At 39.1% G+C, this 15,570-nt stretch overlaps 1 protein-coding gene and 1 non-coding gene across 4 annotated transcripts in view; both read right to left on the minus strand.

The window, feature by feature from the left end:
- The window catches only part of GPR176 (G protein-coupled receptor 176), a 133,661-nt gene that overhangs the window by 23,351 nt on the left and 94,740 nt on the right, over nucleotides 1–15,570 (minus strand). The gene's annotated exons all lie outside the window — the stretch shown is intronic.
- LOC140623385 (U6 spliceosomal RNA) lies at nucleotides 12,806–12,912 on the minus strand. The gene has a single exon (XR_012023008.1). It is a non-coding gene; the product is annotated as a U6 spliceosomal RNA (small nuclear RNA).

Below are 15,570 nucleotides of genomic sequence, written 5' to 3' on the forward strand. Positions count from 1 at the left end.
ATACATCAATAGAACAGAACAGACAGCCCAGAAATAAACCCATGCTTATATGATCAATTAATGACAAAGGAGGCAAGAATATACATGAGGAAAACACAGTCTCTTCAATAAATGGTGCTGGGAAAACTGGACAGCTACATGTAAAAAAAATGGAAGTAGACCACTTACTAACATCATACACAAAAATAAACTAAAAAAATATTAAAGACCTAAATGTGAGACCTGACACCATGAAGTCCTAGAAGAAAATATAGGCAGTAATTTCTCTAACATTGGCCACAGAACATTTTTCTAGATATGTCTCCTTTGGCGAGAAAAACAAAAGCAAAAATAAACTATTGACACTACATCAGAATGAAAAGCTTTTGCACAGCAAAGGAAACCATCAACAAAATAAAAGACAACATATTGAATGAATGGGAGAAGATCTTTGCAGATAATATATCCAATAAGGGGTTCACATCCAAAATACATAAAGAACTTATACTACTCAACACCAAAAACCCCACAAACAAACCATCTAAAAAATCCAACATCCAAATGGGCAACACATGAAAAGATGTTCAACATCTCTCACCATCAGGGAAATGCAAATCAAAACCACAACAAGATACTACTTTGCACCAATTAGAATGGCTAAAATTAAAAAGTCAAGAAATAACAAATGTTCATGAGGATGTGGAGAAAAAGAAAACCTCATACAGTGTTCATGGAAAGGTAACCTGGTACAGTTACTGTAGAAAACATTGTGGAGGTTCCTCAAAAAATTGAAAATAGAAATACCATTTGATCCAATAATTCCACTATTGTGTAATTACCCAAAGAAAATGAAAACATTAATTTGAAAAGATATATGCACCCCTATGTTTAATGCAGCATTATTTACAATAGCCAAGATATGGAAGCAACCTAAGTATCCATCAATAGAGAATGGAAAAGGAAAATGTGGTACATATGCTCATGCATGTGCATGCACACATACACACACACATACACACACACAATGGAATACTACACAGCCATAAAAATAGGAGATCCATAAAAATAGGAGATAACTTGGATGAACTGAGAGGATACTATCCTAAGCAAAATAATTTAGACTAAGGATGACAAATACCATACGGTTCCACTCAGAGTGGAACCTTTTTTTTTTTAAGATTTTATTTATTCATGAGAGACACAGACAGGCAGACACATAAGCAGAGGGAGAAACAGGCTCCCTGCAGGGGGCCTGATACAGGACTTGATCCCAGGACCCCAGGATCACAACCTCAGCCAAAGGCAGATGCTCAACCACTGAGCCACCCAGGTGCTCCTCATAAGTGGTATCTTAAAAAAAAAAAAATGAACAAACAAAAAGGGGAATCAGACCTATAAATACAGAGAACAAACTGATAGTTGCCAGAAAGGAAAGAGGGTGAAGTATTGGACAAAATGAGTGAATGGGAGAGGGAAGTGGAACAGGTTTCCAGTTATGGAATGAATAAGTCACAGGAATAAAAGGCATAGCATTAGGAATACAGTCAATGATATTGTACTAGCGATGTACGATGACAGAGGGGTAGGTACACTTGTGGTGAGCACAGCATAATGAATAAACTAGTCAAATCACTAAGTTGTACACCTGAAGCTAATTAACATTGTCAACTATACTCAAATAAAAAATAAAAAATAAAATAAAATATACACATACTCTGATACAATTATCTCACTTGTGCAAATTCAATCTAAGAAATTCATTGAATAGAAAAGTTATATTCAAAAATATGTTAATTACAATATTTTTATAATAGCAAAGAGCAGGGAGGGTGCCTGGGTGGGCTCAGTTGGTTAAGCTTCTGCCTTCGGCTCAGGTCATGTTCCCAGGGTCCTGAGATGGAGTCCCACAATGGGCTCCCTGCTCAATGGGGAGCCTGCTTCTCCATCTTCCTCTGCTCCTCTCCCTGCTTGTGCTCTCTCTCACTCACTCTTTCTCAAGTAAATAAAAATCTTTATTTATTTATTTTTTTAATAAAAATCTTTAGAAAAAATATATATAATGGCAAAGAGCTGGAAACCTAAAGTGTTCACTAAATAACAGCTATGTAGGGATCCCTGGGTGGCACAGCGGTTTGGCGCCTGCCTTTGGCCCAGGGCATGATCCTGGAGACCCAGGATCGAATCCCACATCAGGCTCCTAGTGCATGGAGCCTGCTTCTCCCTCTGCCTATGTCTTTGCCTCTCTCTCTCTCTCTCTCTCTGTCTGTGACTATCATAAAAAAAAAAAAAAACAGCTATGTAAATTTATGATAAAACTTGATAAAATATTATAGGCATTAAAATAACTATTTAAAAGCTATATATATGCATAGAAATTCTTTATATTAAATATATCAGATGAAAATGAATAATAAATATCTGTATTACTATTAAAACAGGTAAAAAAACATATGTAGGGAAGTAGAAACAACTGAAAATTGTGTTAGGTTTTTTTTTTTTTTTTTTAAAGATTTATTTATTTATTTATGATAGACATAGAGAGAGAGAGAGAGGCAGAGACACAGGAGGAGGGAGAAGCAGGCTCCATGCAGGGAGTCCGATGTGGGACTCGATCCCGGGACTCCAGGATAGCGCCCTGGGCCAAAGGCAGGCATTAAACCGCTGAGTCACCCAGGGATCCCCTGTGTTAGGTTTTTAGCTGATTCTTTCTTTAATGTAATTATTGCTCGTTGTCCTCCTCTAAGACAAAGAAATGCTGACCAAAAGATTATTTATATCATTATGAAAAAAAAATCATTTAAATGCAATCTGGCCAAGGAATGTTACAAATAATAAAACAATGATTATAATTATACTTCATTATTTAAAACAAGAAAAAAGTTTTACAAACATACTGGTTACCCATTACTCACCATCTTTCATTAGGTATCCACTAAGCAGCCTTTGTGCATGGAGGCTCACAAGATGAGCAATTAAGGATTTTAATTAAAGGGGTGCCTGGCTGGCTCAGTGGGTTAAGCATCTGCCCTCAGCTCAGGTCATGATCTTCAGGTCCTGAGATCTAGCCCTGAGTTGGGCTCAGCTCTCTCAGCATGGAGTCAGCTTCCCCCCCTCCCTCTGCTGCTCTCCCTGCTGGTGTAGTCTGCTCCCCCCTCTCCCTCTGCTGCTCTCCCTGCTGGTGTAGGACTCTTCATTGTGGCTCAGGTCATGATTTCAGCATGGTGAAAGTGAGCCACAACGAGTGTGGAGCCTGCTTAAGATTTTCTCTTTCCTTCTTCCTCTGACCCTCCTCCCCCACCCCCCTAAAAAATTAGAAAGAAAAAAAGAATTTTAATTAAAATGGAAAAAAACTGTTTGATTTCTTACCACTATCACTATAAAGTCAAGTGATCCTGAATATCTGATGGTATTGCTTCATTTTATTTAGGTATGATTTGTACATAGTTTCATGATCTTGATTTTGCAGAACTGGTTTAAAAAAATTGCCAGAGAACAAGTTACTGTGAGAATGATGAATTAAGTCCATTTTAAAGAAGAGAAGAGGGGGCACCTGCATGGCTCCATTGGTTATGCATCTGCCCTCAGCTCAGGTCATGATCTCCAGGTCCTGAGATCCAGCCCTGAGTTGGGCTCGCCACTTAGCATGGAGTCAGCTTCCCCCTCTCTCTCTGCTGCTCCCCCTGATGGTGCTCTCTCTCTCTCTCAAATGAATAAATAAAATCTTAAAAAAAAAAAAGAAAGAACAGAGGCACAAAAGTACCGGATTCATTTTACCAAAAGCATTCAAGAGTTCCTTACTGCCATTAACAAAAAACAAATCCAAACTTCCCAACATCATATACTACCCTTTGATACCCTTAAGATATGATCTCTGGTTGCCCAACAGTTACTGCTCAAAGTTGCAGCATCATGATGGGATGGAATGAGCCTGGAAATCCATGTTTTTCTCTGAACCCTCAAATGTACTGCCCAAGCAAAACCTTTACAGGGAATTCCCCTTCCTAAGAAAGAGAGAGCGAGCAAGGAAGAAGGAGGGAAAGCCCAGAGGGGAACAAAGTACTCCTCAGTGGAGAGAAGGCAAATGGTACCAGAGGGTTCAAAACAAGGCACTGTTAAGCATTGTGGGCCTGGTGGGAGGGGACACCAAGATGAAACGCCGAGTTTCTAAGTTCATACTTCCACAGGAAAGTTTAAATAGTTTCAAAAAGGATACTTTTAATTCTGACTTAAAAGAAAAAAAAAAAACTTACTTTCTATAATCCCCATGGGTAAGTTTCCCAGCTACTCAGAAAGTCAGCACTGGCTGGTAATAAGTAATTTTTTTTTGTCACCAGTATCAGAATTATGGCCAACAAATATGTGAAAGAGAGGGACGCCTGGTGGTTCAGTGGTTGAGCTTCTGCCTTCAGCTCAGGGCGTGACCCTGGGGTCCTGGGATAGAGTCTCATATCCGGCTCCACTCAGGGAGCCTGCTTCTGCCTCTGCCTATGTCTCTGCCTCTCTCTCTCTGTGTGTCTCTCATGAATAAATAAAAAGTCTCTGTGTGCCTCTCATGAATAAACAAATAAAATCTTTTAAAAAATAAAACCCCAAACCATTAAAAAAAAAAAAAAAATCTTAAAAAAAAAAAAAAAGAATGTGAGGGAGAAACCAGCTTGTACCAGAGTGGTGGCTGGTGCTTTTCAATACAATTTGCTTTTCTTTTCTTTAAATTTATTTATTCATAGAGACAGAGAGAGAGAGAGAGGCAGAGACACAGGTAGAGGGAGAAGCAGGCTCCATGTAGGGAGCCTGATGTGGGACTCAATCCCAGGTCTCCAGGATCACGCCAGGGGCCGCAGGCGGCGCTAAACTGCTGCGCCACTGGGGCTGCCCTGCTTTTCTTCCCCATTTAAAAATGTGAGCCTCTCCTTCACTAATGAAGAGTCAATTTGTGATTAAACCAGCTACTCTCTGCCCAACTCTACAATTTGTGATTAAACCAGCTAATGTCTGCCCAACTCTGTTTAAGCTAATCTCTATCAGCATGAAAAAATTATGTTACCTCAGTTACAATTAATTTGATTCCACAGGTTTTTCTGAAATGATACAGGAGGTTCAAATTAAGCAGGAATTGAATTAGCAGGAAGGAGCTATGCGGTAAGGTTATTAAAATTCATGATGAATTTTAAATAATTACGTTGAATGAAAAGTATCTTATGAAATATATATCCCCAATCTAACCTTGGATGATTTCTCCTTGGAATACTTGCTCACAATGAATAATTCAGATAAAATATTAACAAGATTCACTTTAGTAATACATAGGAATAGATTAAAAAAAAAAAAAACTTCAATGATAGCCTCTTCCAGTCAGCTCCTGTGAAGCCGCACAAAGGATTTTAGGTGAATCTACAACAAATACACATGGATTTCAGCAACAGGGGTACCCCAAAAGGTAAGGCAAACTGTAGAGCACATCAAGACAAAAAGATCCTAGGGGCTATCTTGCATTGGGGAGTCACAAAGCCACTGAAATAAGCTCACATCTCTTTCCTAACACATAGGAAGATACCACACAGATGCACAAGACAACAACAACAACAACAAAAAAAAACACAGACTCTGAACTTGGTAACTCTCCTTTCTTTGACTACTCAAATTCCTTCCATATAAACTGACTAGAAAATGTTCATACCTTCATGAGAAGGTATGATCTTTCTGATCTTTCACAGGATGTGCATTAACCACCCTGAAAGGTATATTATTCCCAAAAAAGCCAGGCCAAGAGTCTATCATTGGTCTCATATAACTGTGACACTGTCACAACCCTATAATAAGCCCAAGTTCCTTTTCCTCTTCCATAGGTATAACAAAGAAAACTTTCCAAGAAAAGGATGAAACAAATTATCTAATATCATTAAGCTTCTGCATCCAAACAAGGCATTCTTGATGAGGTGGAGGTGAGGTAGTTCATTGCCCTAAATATCTACTACACAGGCTATCTCACTAAAAAGTCCTTGCCTATATTAAGTTGCTCATGTAATCTATGAAGGCAGGGTCTACATCTTCCGTAAGCACTCATATTGCATTTGGCCTCGAGGGGTTATTTTTCCCCTAAAATACTATAATGTTATAAAGCCTGAAAAGAATTCCATCTGAAAATTCCATTGATCCTAATGAGCACCAATCACATTTTCATATCTAAGAGTTGCTTCATAAATACTTAAATAAATGAATAAATAAAAGCTTGAAGTTTGTTATTACTTTATCAGAATCACCAGAATCTTTTTTCCTGTGTACTGAATTTTGTAGGTTCACCTATTGATGGCAACTGCCTCTGACCAACAAGATATTTACTATCTTCCCATTGCCAACACACAGTATCAGAGAGCTAGGGAGAGATGCATTTGACAATGATACATCATGCTATACTATAATTAGTCTAGTGAACGCACACAGAATACTCATGCACTCTATTCTCTTAGAAGTGTGTTCCAGTAACTATAATTATGCAGTCTGAAAGAGAAAATTATGTTGGAAATATTTCCAAAGAACACAAGGGCAAGATAATTAGAGGACTAAGAATGGAAAGTGAGCTTGATTCTGCTTCAGTCCACGGGGACCCAGCATGTCTGATGTGAGATGGAGGAATAAGATTACGGAAATGGGAGTCTCTTACTCCTTATAATCTGGCACAATCTGACAATGACATTGATTAAAAGTTGAAAATTCCATTCCTTTTTCTGTAGCTGAATCTGGGAGGAGAGACAAGAGAAAGGGGGGAGGCTGGAGGATGAAGAGCAAGGAATGGTATTTTAATTCTAACAAATTTGGAGCCACTTTCCCACTACTGGAGAGGTTAAATGTGCTCTAAAGTAGACTTGCCATGTTCCCTTCACCACTTTCCCATCTCTGCGAAGGAGAAGGTCAACAACTGTGGGGGGGGGGGGGGCGCGTTGTAGAGTGAGGAGCTGGGACTAGGAGAGCCAGGGCAGCAGATGGGACAAAAGCTGGAAGTGGCCAGATCCAGGACAAGGTCATAAACAGCCAGGGCAAGGAAGGCTCTGTAAGGAAGTGATGGATCTTAAAGCCACAGAAACACTGAGAACAGATCACAAGGGGCATTGAAAAGATGAATTACTAAACACAGCCTATCAGGCCAACTGACAACATAAGAAAATGGAATACATGTTCAGACAAAATACTAGGAGCCAAGAGCTCCATAGGAAGGAAGGAGTAAAGTAAGAAAAAATTAGATTGGTACACAGGTAACAAGAAAGGAGCTTGATAACTAAGACCACCTCAGTCTTGACCCTGAACTTTGATGTGGTTCCTTGTGAGGCAACACAGAAAACTGTAGGCCATATTTAAAAGCCTTGCAGGTGTAACACGATCTTGGAAGTACTTGTAATGAGGTGCACATAGGTGGGCAAAAACATTACCTTTCAGGAAGTAAATCCTAACACTTTTTCTCCTTTCTTCTTCCATTTCCCTCAAGTAGTAAGGGGGGAGGAAGAAGAGAGCAAAACTCAAGAGTAAAATATTAGAGAATGATTTCAATTCTATTCATTTCTTTTTTTTCTTAATTTATATATTTATTTATGAGAGACACACAAGGAGAGGCAGAGGCATAGACAGAGGGAGAAGCATGCTCCCTGCAGTGAGTCTGATGCAGAACTCGATCCCAGGATCCTGGGATCACGATCTGAGCCAAAGGCAGATGCCCAACCGCTGAGCCACCCAGGCATCCCAACTCCATTCATTTCTCATGCTGAGCCCTATTTTGTATATGCATTTCCCAGTGACTATTTGAGGCAACCCAGGCCATCTGTGCTTGAATCTCCATTAGTCACATTGATGAAAAATGGACAAAAGATTGCTTGGCTTTGTATTATGTTCTAAGAATCCAAGAGTCATAATTATGGTGACTACACTGACACAGATAAACAGAGGAGAATTCTCCTAATATTTGAACATTTCATAAATAATCAGCTTCCAATTCTTGCATTTTCTCTTTAATTCTAATTGATTTAAATAACACTGAGCTATTTATTATGTAATTTTCCTGCTGATTCAAAATAAAATCAGCATGCATGCTATTAGCTTGTTTAAAACACTAAGATCAATGAGGAGATGTGACCTCTTATTTTCCCATTTATAAAACAAAAGACAGAGGAAAGATTTTTCTATTCTGTGAAATATTGATTTTCCATTTTGTGGGCTTGTAAATTACTGGCTTTCACAGTGCAATCAATGTCGCTGATTCTATGTGGATGAAATAAATAAGATAAAATATAAAATCTGTTTCATTAAGAAACAGATTAACTTTCATTAAGCCTCAGTTTCCTTTAGTCTTGCCCCTGACATTATTCTTATAATGGTACAAGCATGCAAATACCATGGATAAAGGCAGAATACTGGCCAGTAGTATTGGCCAACAAATTTTAATATTACCCCATGTAAGGAAACAAAGGTGAGCATATACACAATGATCAAGGAAACACTGACATACTACAACATTTAGAATTGTCATTTTTCTCCTTCCTAATACATAGAAACAGAGAGTCAGACAAAATGAGGAGACAGAAAAATGTGTACCAGATGAAAGAATAGGACAAACCACAGCAGAAGAGCTAAATAAAATAGAGATAGGCCATATGACTGATAAAAAATTCAAAGTAATGGTACTCACTGAAGAGAGTGGAGAATCTCAGTGAGACTTTCAACAAAGAGAAAATATAAAAAAGAATTGGTCAGAGATGAAGAACCCAATAACTAAAATAAAAAATTAAAATAAAAAACTCACCAGAGGGACGCCTGGGTGGCTCAGTGGTTGGGCGCCTCCTTTCGGCCCAGGGCATGATCCTGGAGTCCTGGGATCAGGTCCCACATCAGGCTCCCTGCTGATGAAGGAGGAGCAGGAGCCTGCTTCTCCCTCTGCCTATGTCACTGCCTCTCTCTGTGTCTCTCATGAATAAATAAAATCTTAAAAAAAAAAAACCTCACTAGAGGGAATCAAAGACACATGCAGATTGGAAGTGAATGGATGGAAAAACATTTACTATGCAAATTAAAGATTAGAGGATGCAGAAGAATGGATCAGCAATCTGGAAAACAGGATAATGGAAAGTAACCAAGATGAGCATCAAAAAGAAAGAATAATAATAAAACATGAAAATAGGTTAAGGAAATTCAGTGACATCATCAAGCGTAGTAACATTTACATTAAAGGGATTCCAAAAGAAGAAGAAAGAAGGGGAAAGAAAATTTTTTTGAAGAAATAATTACTGAAAAATTAGCTAATCTGAGGAAGGAAACAGATATCCAGATCCAGAAGGCACAGAGAGTTCTAAACAAAATTGACCAATGGAGGTCCACACCAAGACACATAATTAAAATAGCAAAAAGTAGTGATAAAGACAGAATTTAAAAGCAACAAGAGAAAAAAGGCCCGGAAAAATAATAACAGTTACATACAAGGGAAACCCCAGAAAACAATCAGCTGATTTTTCTTTCTTTCTTTCTTTTTTTTAAAAGATTTCATTTATTCATTCATGACAGAGAGAGAGGCAAAGATACAAGCAGAGGGAGAAGCAGGTTCCAAGCAAAGAGCCCGATGTGGGACTGGATCCTGGAACTCTGGGATCATGCCCTGAGCCAAAGGCAGACACTCAACTGCTGAACCACCCAGGGGTCCCTCAGCTGATTTTTCAACAGAAACTTTGTGGGCCAGAAAACAGTGCCATGATATATTCAAAGTACTAAAAGAAAAGAATCTGCAGCCAAGGATACTCTACCCAGCAAAGCTATCATTCAGAATAGAAGGAGAGACAGAGTTCCCTAGACAAAAGTCAAAGGAGTTCATCACTAAAACAGTCTTATAAGAAATGTTAAAGGTAATTTTTTGAGTGGAAAGAAAAGACCATAACTAAACATTAGAAAACTATGAAAGGAAAAAATTTCACAGATAACTGTAAACATACATTAAAAGTAGTAGTTAAAGCACTTACAAAACCAATATGGAAGGAAGTGAAAGCACAAAAGCAGTGAAATAACTGTATCTGTAAAAATCAGTCAAGGGATTCACAAAATAAAAATATATAAAATATGACATTATATATATAAAACACGACAGGAAGAGTAAAAATGTAGTGCTGTTACAATGTGTCCAAATTTAAGTTACCATCAACTTAATATAGACGGCTATACACAAAATGTTATATATGAACCTAATGACAATCACAAATCAAAAACCTATAGCACATACACATTCAAAAAAAAAGAGAAAAAGGAATCCAAGTATGATAATAAGAAAGCCATTCAACCACAAGGGAAGGGAGCAAGAGAAGAAAAAAGGTACAAAAAAGAACTACAGAAACAACCATAAAGCAAGTAACAAAATGGCAATATGTATACATCTATCAATAATTACTTTAAATGTAAATAAACTAAATGTTCCAATCAGAAGATACAGGGTAACTAAATGGGTATCTATATGCTGTCTAAAAGAGACTCACTTCAGGGATGCCTGGGTGGCTCAGTGGTTGAGCGTCTGCCTTCGGCTCAGGGTGTGATTCCCGAGTCCCGGGATCTAGTCCTGGGATCGAGTCCTGTATCAGGCTCCCTGCTTTTCCCTCTGCCCATGTCTCTGCCTTTCTGTGTCTCTCATGAATAAATCAAATAAAATCTTAAAAAAGAGAGAGAGACTCACTTCAGACCTAAAGACACATGCAGATCAGAAGTAAATGGATGGAAAAACATTTAACTATGCAAACTAAAGCGAAAAGAAAGTTGGGACAGCAATACTTCTATCAGACAAAATATACTTTATAACAAAGACTGTACCAAAAGGCAAAGAAGGACACTACATAATGATGAAAACAATTGTAAATGTCTATGCATCCAATATAAGAGCACATAAGCCAACTATTAACAGACATAAAGAAACTGACATCGGGCAGCAGCTAGGGAGGTGACTCTGCGCGGAGGGGGCTGCGTGGCCCCGGGAGCGTGATTCCAGTGGCACAGGCCCCGAAGCCCAGGGCGCCGGAGGACACAGCCCAGGATCCTCCCCTTGGGGAGGTGGAGACTGGGAGGACACAGGACAGCGAGGAGGCTACTGCCCCCGGGTGGCCCCAAGCTGTGCAGATCAGTGCCCCCCACCCCCCGAGCCTCCAGGCCCCTACGGACTGGGAGACTTTGGTAGTTACTGTGGGAGCTGACTCCAGGGCTGGAAGGCTGGCCACCGCCACTGTTGTTCCTCCCTGTGTCACCTTGTGCACGGGATGAAGTGGGCTACCAGGGAACAGGGGCCTCACAGGATAAACAGCTCCCGTTGAACTGTGCACCTGGCAGAGGGTGGGGCAGCTCCACCAGGTGCACACACTGAGAATCAGCACAGCAGCCCAGGAAGAGCAAGTTCTTAACCAAGCAGTGCTGGAAAGCTCCAGGGGAAGTCGAGGGATTTACCGTATATAGAATCAGGGGATACCCCTCCTTGTTTTTTGTTTGTCCCCCCCCCCCCCCCGCCCTTGTTTTCCTTCCCTTTTTCCTTCCTTTTTCCAGTACAATTGGTTTTTAGCCACTCTGCAATGAGCAAAATGACTAGAAGGAAGAACTCACCACAAAAGAAAGAATCAGAAACAGTCCTCTCTCCCACAGAATTACAGAATTTGGATTACAATTCGATGTCAGAAAGCCAATTCAGAAGCACAATTATAAAGCTACTGGTGGCTCTGGAAAAAAGCATAAAGGAATCAAGAGACTTCATGACTGCAGAATTTAGATCTAATCAGGCCGAAATTAAAAACAATTAAATGAGATGCAATCCAAACAGGAGGTCCTAACGACGAGCGTTAATGAGGTAGAAGAACGACTGAATGAAATAGAAGACAAGTTGATGGCAAGGAAGGAAGCTGAGGAAAAAAGAGAAAAACAATTAAAAGATCATGAGGAAAGGTTAAGGGAAATAAATGACAGCCTAAGAAGGAAAAATCTACGTTTAACTGGGGTTCCAGAGGATGCTGAAAGGGACAGAGGACCAGAAAGTGTATTTGAACAAATCATAGCTGAGAAAGTTCCCTAACTTGAGGAGGGAAACAGGCATTCAGATCTAGGAGACAGAGAGGTACCCCCCTAAAATCAATAAAAACCGCTCAACACCTCGACATTTCATAGTGAAACTTGCAAATTCCAAAGATAAAGAGAAGATCCTTAAAGCAGCAAAAGGCAAGAAATCCCTAACCTTTATGGGGAGAAGTATTAGGTTAATAGCAGACCTCTCCACAGAGACCTGGCAGGCCAGAAAGGGCTGGCAGGATATATGCAGGGTCCTAAATGAGAAGAATATGCAGCCAAGAATACTCTATCCAGCAATGCTCTCACTCAGAATAGAAGGAGAGATAAAGAACTTCCAAGATAGGCAGAAACTGAAAGAATATGTGACCACCAAACCAGCTCTGCAAGAAATATTAAGGGGGACTCTATAAAAGAAAGAGGAAGTCCAAGGAAACAATCCACAAAAACAGGGACTGAATAGGTATTATGATGACACTAAATTCATATCTTTCAATAGTAACTCTGAACATGAATGGGCTTAATGATCCCATCAAAAGGCGCAGGGTTTCCGACTGGATAAAAAAGCAAGACCCATCTATTTGCTGTCTACAAGAGACTCATTTTTTTTTTTTTTGAAATTTAGAAACAAATTTTATTTAAGATCTGAAATACAATTCCTAAAATATCAACTTCTCCAGAAAACCGTGGCTACACAATAATGCATTGTTTCTATCATGTTAGAACGTGCATTAGACTCAAATACAAAGACCATGAAACAAATCACCATAAAAATATGGAACACTTTACGAATTTGCATGTCATCTTTGCGCAGTGGCCATGCTAATCTTCTCTGTATTGTTCCAATTTTAGTATATGTGCTGCTGAAGCGAGCACCAAGAGACTCATTTTAGAACTAGGGACACCTACAGCCTGAAAATAAAAGGTTGGAGAACCATTTACCATTCAAATGATCCTCAAAAGAAAGCAGGGGTAGCCATCCTAATATCAGATAAATTAAAGTTTATCCCAAAGACTGTGGTAAGAGATAAAGAGGGACACCATATCATACTTAGAGGATCTATCCAAAAGGGAAGACCTAACAATTATGAATATTTATGCCCCTAATGTGGGAGATGCCAAGTATATCAATCAATTAATAACCAAAGTTAAGACATACTTAGGTAATAATACACTTATACTGGGAGACTTGAACACAGCGCTTTCTGCAATTGATAGATATTCTAAGCACAACATCTCCAAAGAAACAAGAGCTTTAAATGATACACTGGGCCAGATGGATTTCACAGATATTTACGGAACTTTACATCCAAACACAATTGAATACACATTCTTCTCAAGTGCACATGGAACTTTCTCCAGAATAGACCACATACTGGGTCACAAATCAGGTCTTAACCGATACCAAAAGATAGGGATTGTCTCCTGCATATTTTCAGACCATAATGCTTTGAAACTAGAACTAAATCACAAGAAGAAATTTGGAAGAATTTCAAACACGTGGAGGTTAAAGACCATCCTGCTTAAAGATGAAAGGTCAACTAGGAAATTAGAGAATTTAAAAGATTCAGGGAAACTAATGAGAATGAAGATAAAATCATTCAAAATCTTTGGGATACAGCAAAAGCAGTCCTGAGTGGGAAATACATCGCAATACAAGCAAACTTGTATTAAAGAAACTGGAAAGAACTCAAATAGAAAAATCTAACATTGCACCTAAAGGAGCTGGAGAAGTAAGAGCAAATAAAACCTTCACCCAGCAGAAGAAGAGAGTTAATAAAGATTCAAGCAGAACTCAATGAAATAGAGACCAGAAGAACTGTGGAACAGATCAACAAAACCAGGAGTTGGTTCTTTGGAAGAATTAATAAGATAGATAAACCACTAGCCAGCCATTAGCCAGCCTTATTAAAAAGAAGAGAGAAAACACTCAAATTAATAAAATCATGAATGAAAAAGGAGAGATCACCAATACCAAGGAAATACAAGAGATTTAAGAAACTTATTATGAGCAGCTATATGCCAATAAATTAGGCAATCTAGAAGAAATGGGCGCATTTCTGGAAAACCACAAGCAACCAAACTTGGAACAGGAAGAAATAGAAAACCTGAACAGGCCAATAACCAGGGAGGAAATTGAAGCAGGCATCAAAAACTTCCCAAGACACAAAAGTCCAGGGCCAGATGGCTTCCCAGGGGAATTCTATCAAACGTTTAAAAAAGAAACAATACCTATTCTACTAAAGCTGTTCGGAAAGATAGAAAGAGATGGAATACTTCCAAACTCGTTCTATGAGACCAGCATCACCCTAATTCCAAAACCAGACAAAGACCCCACCAAAAAGGAGAATTATAGACCAATATCCCTGATGAACACAGATGCAAAAATTCTCAACAAGATACTAGCCAATAGGATCCAATAGTACATTAAGAAGATTATTTACCATGACCAAGTGGGATTTATCCCTGGGATGCAAGGCTGGTTCAACACTTGTAAAGCAATCAATGTGATAGATCATATCAAAAAGAGAAAAAACAAGGACCATATGATCCTCTCAATAGATGCAGAGAAAGCATTTGACAAAATACAGCATCCATTCCTGATCAAACTCTTCAGAGTGTAGGGATAGAGGGAACATTCCTCAGCATCTTAAAAGCCATCTATGAAAAGCCCACAGCAAATATCATTCTCAATGGGGAAACACTGAGAGCCTTTCCCCTAAGATCAGGAACATGACAGGGATGTCCACTCTCACCACTGCTATTCAACATAGCACTAGAAGTGCTCGCCTCAGCAATCAGGGAACAAAAGAAATAAGGCACTCAAATTGGCAAAGAAGAAGTCAAACTCTCCTTCTTCGCCGATGACATGATACTCTACATAGAAAACCCAAAAGACTCCACCCCAAGATTGCTAGAACTCATACAGCAATTTGGCAGTGTGTCAGGATACAAAATCAATGCCCAGAAGTCAGTGGCATTTCTATACACTAACAATGAGACTGAAGAAAGAGAAATTAAGGAGTCAATCCCATTTATAATTGCACCCCAAAGCATAAGATACCTAGGAATAAACCTAACCAAAGAGGTAAAGGATCTATACCTTAAAAACTACAGAACACTTCTGAAAGAAATTGAGGAAGACACAAAGAGATGGAAAAATATTCCATGCTCATGGATTGGCAGGATTAATATTGTGAAAATGTCAATGTTACCCAGGGCAATTTATACATTCAATGCAATCCCTATCAAAATTCCATGGACTTTATTCAGAGAGTTGAAACAAATCATCTTAAGATTTGTGTGGAATCAGAAAAGACCCCGAATAGCCAGGGGAATATTAAAAAAGAAAACCAGAGCTGGGGGCATCACAATGCCAGATTACCACAAAGCTGTGGTCATCAAGATGGTGTGGTACTGGCACAAAAACAGACACATAGATCAATGGAACAGAATAGAGAATCCAGAAGTGGACCCTAAACTTTATGGTCAACTAATATTTGACAAAGCAGGAAAGGCTATCCACTGGAAAAA

The sequence above is a fragment of the Canis lupus genome, chromosome 32 (genome assembly GCF_048164855.1).
Source record: "Canis lupus baileyi chromosome 32, mCanLup2.hap1, whole genome shotgun sequence".
Classification (NCBI taxonomy): Eukaryota; Metazoa; Chordata; class Mammalia; order Carnivora; family Canidae; genus Canis; species Canis lupus.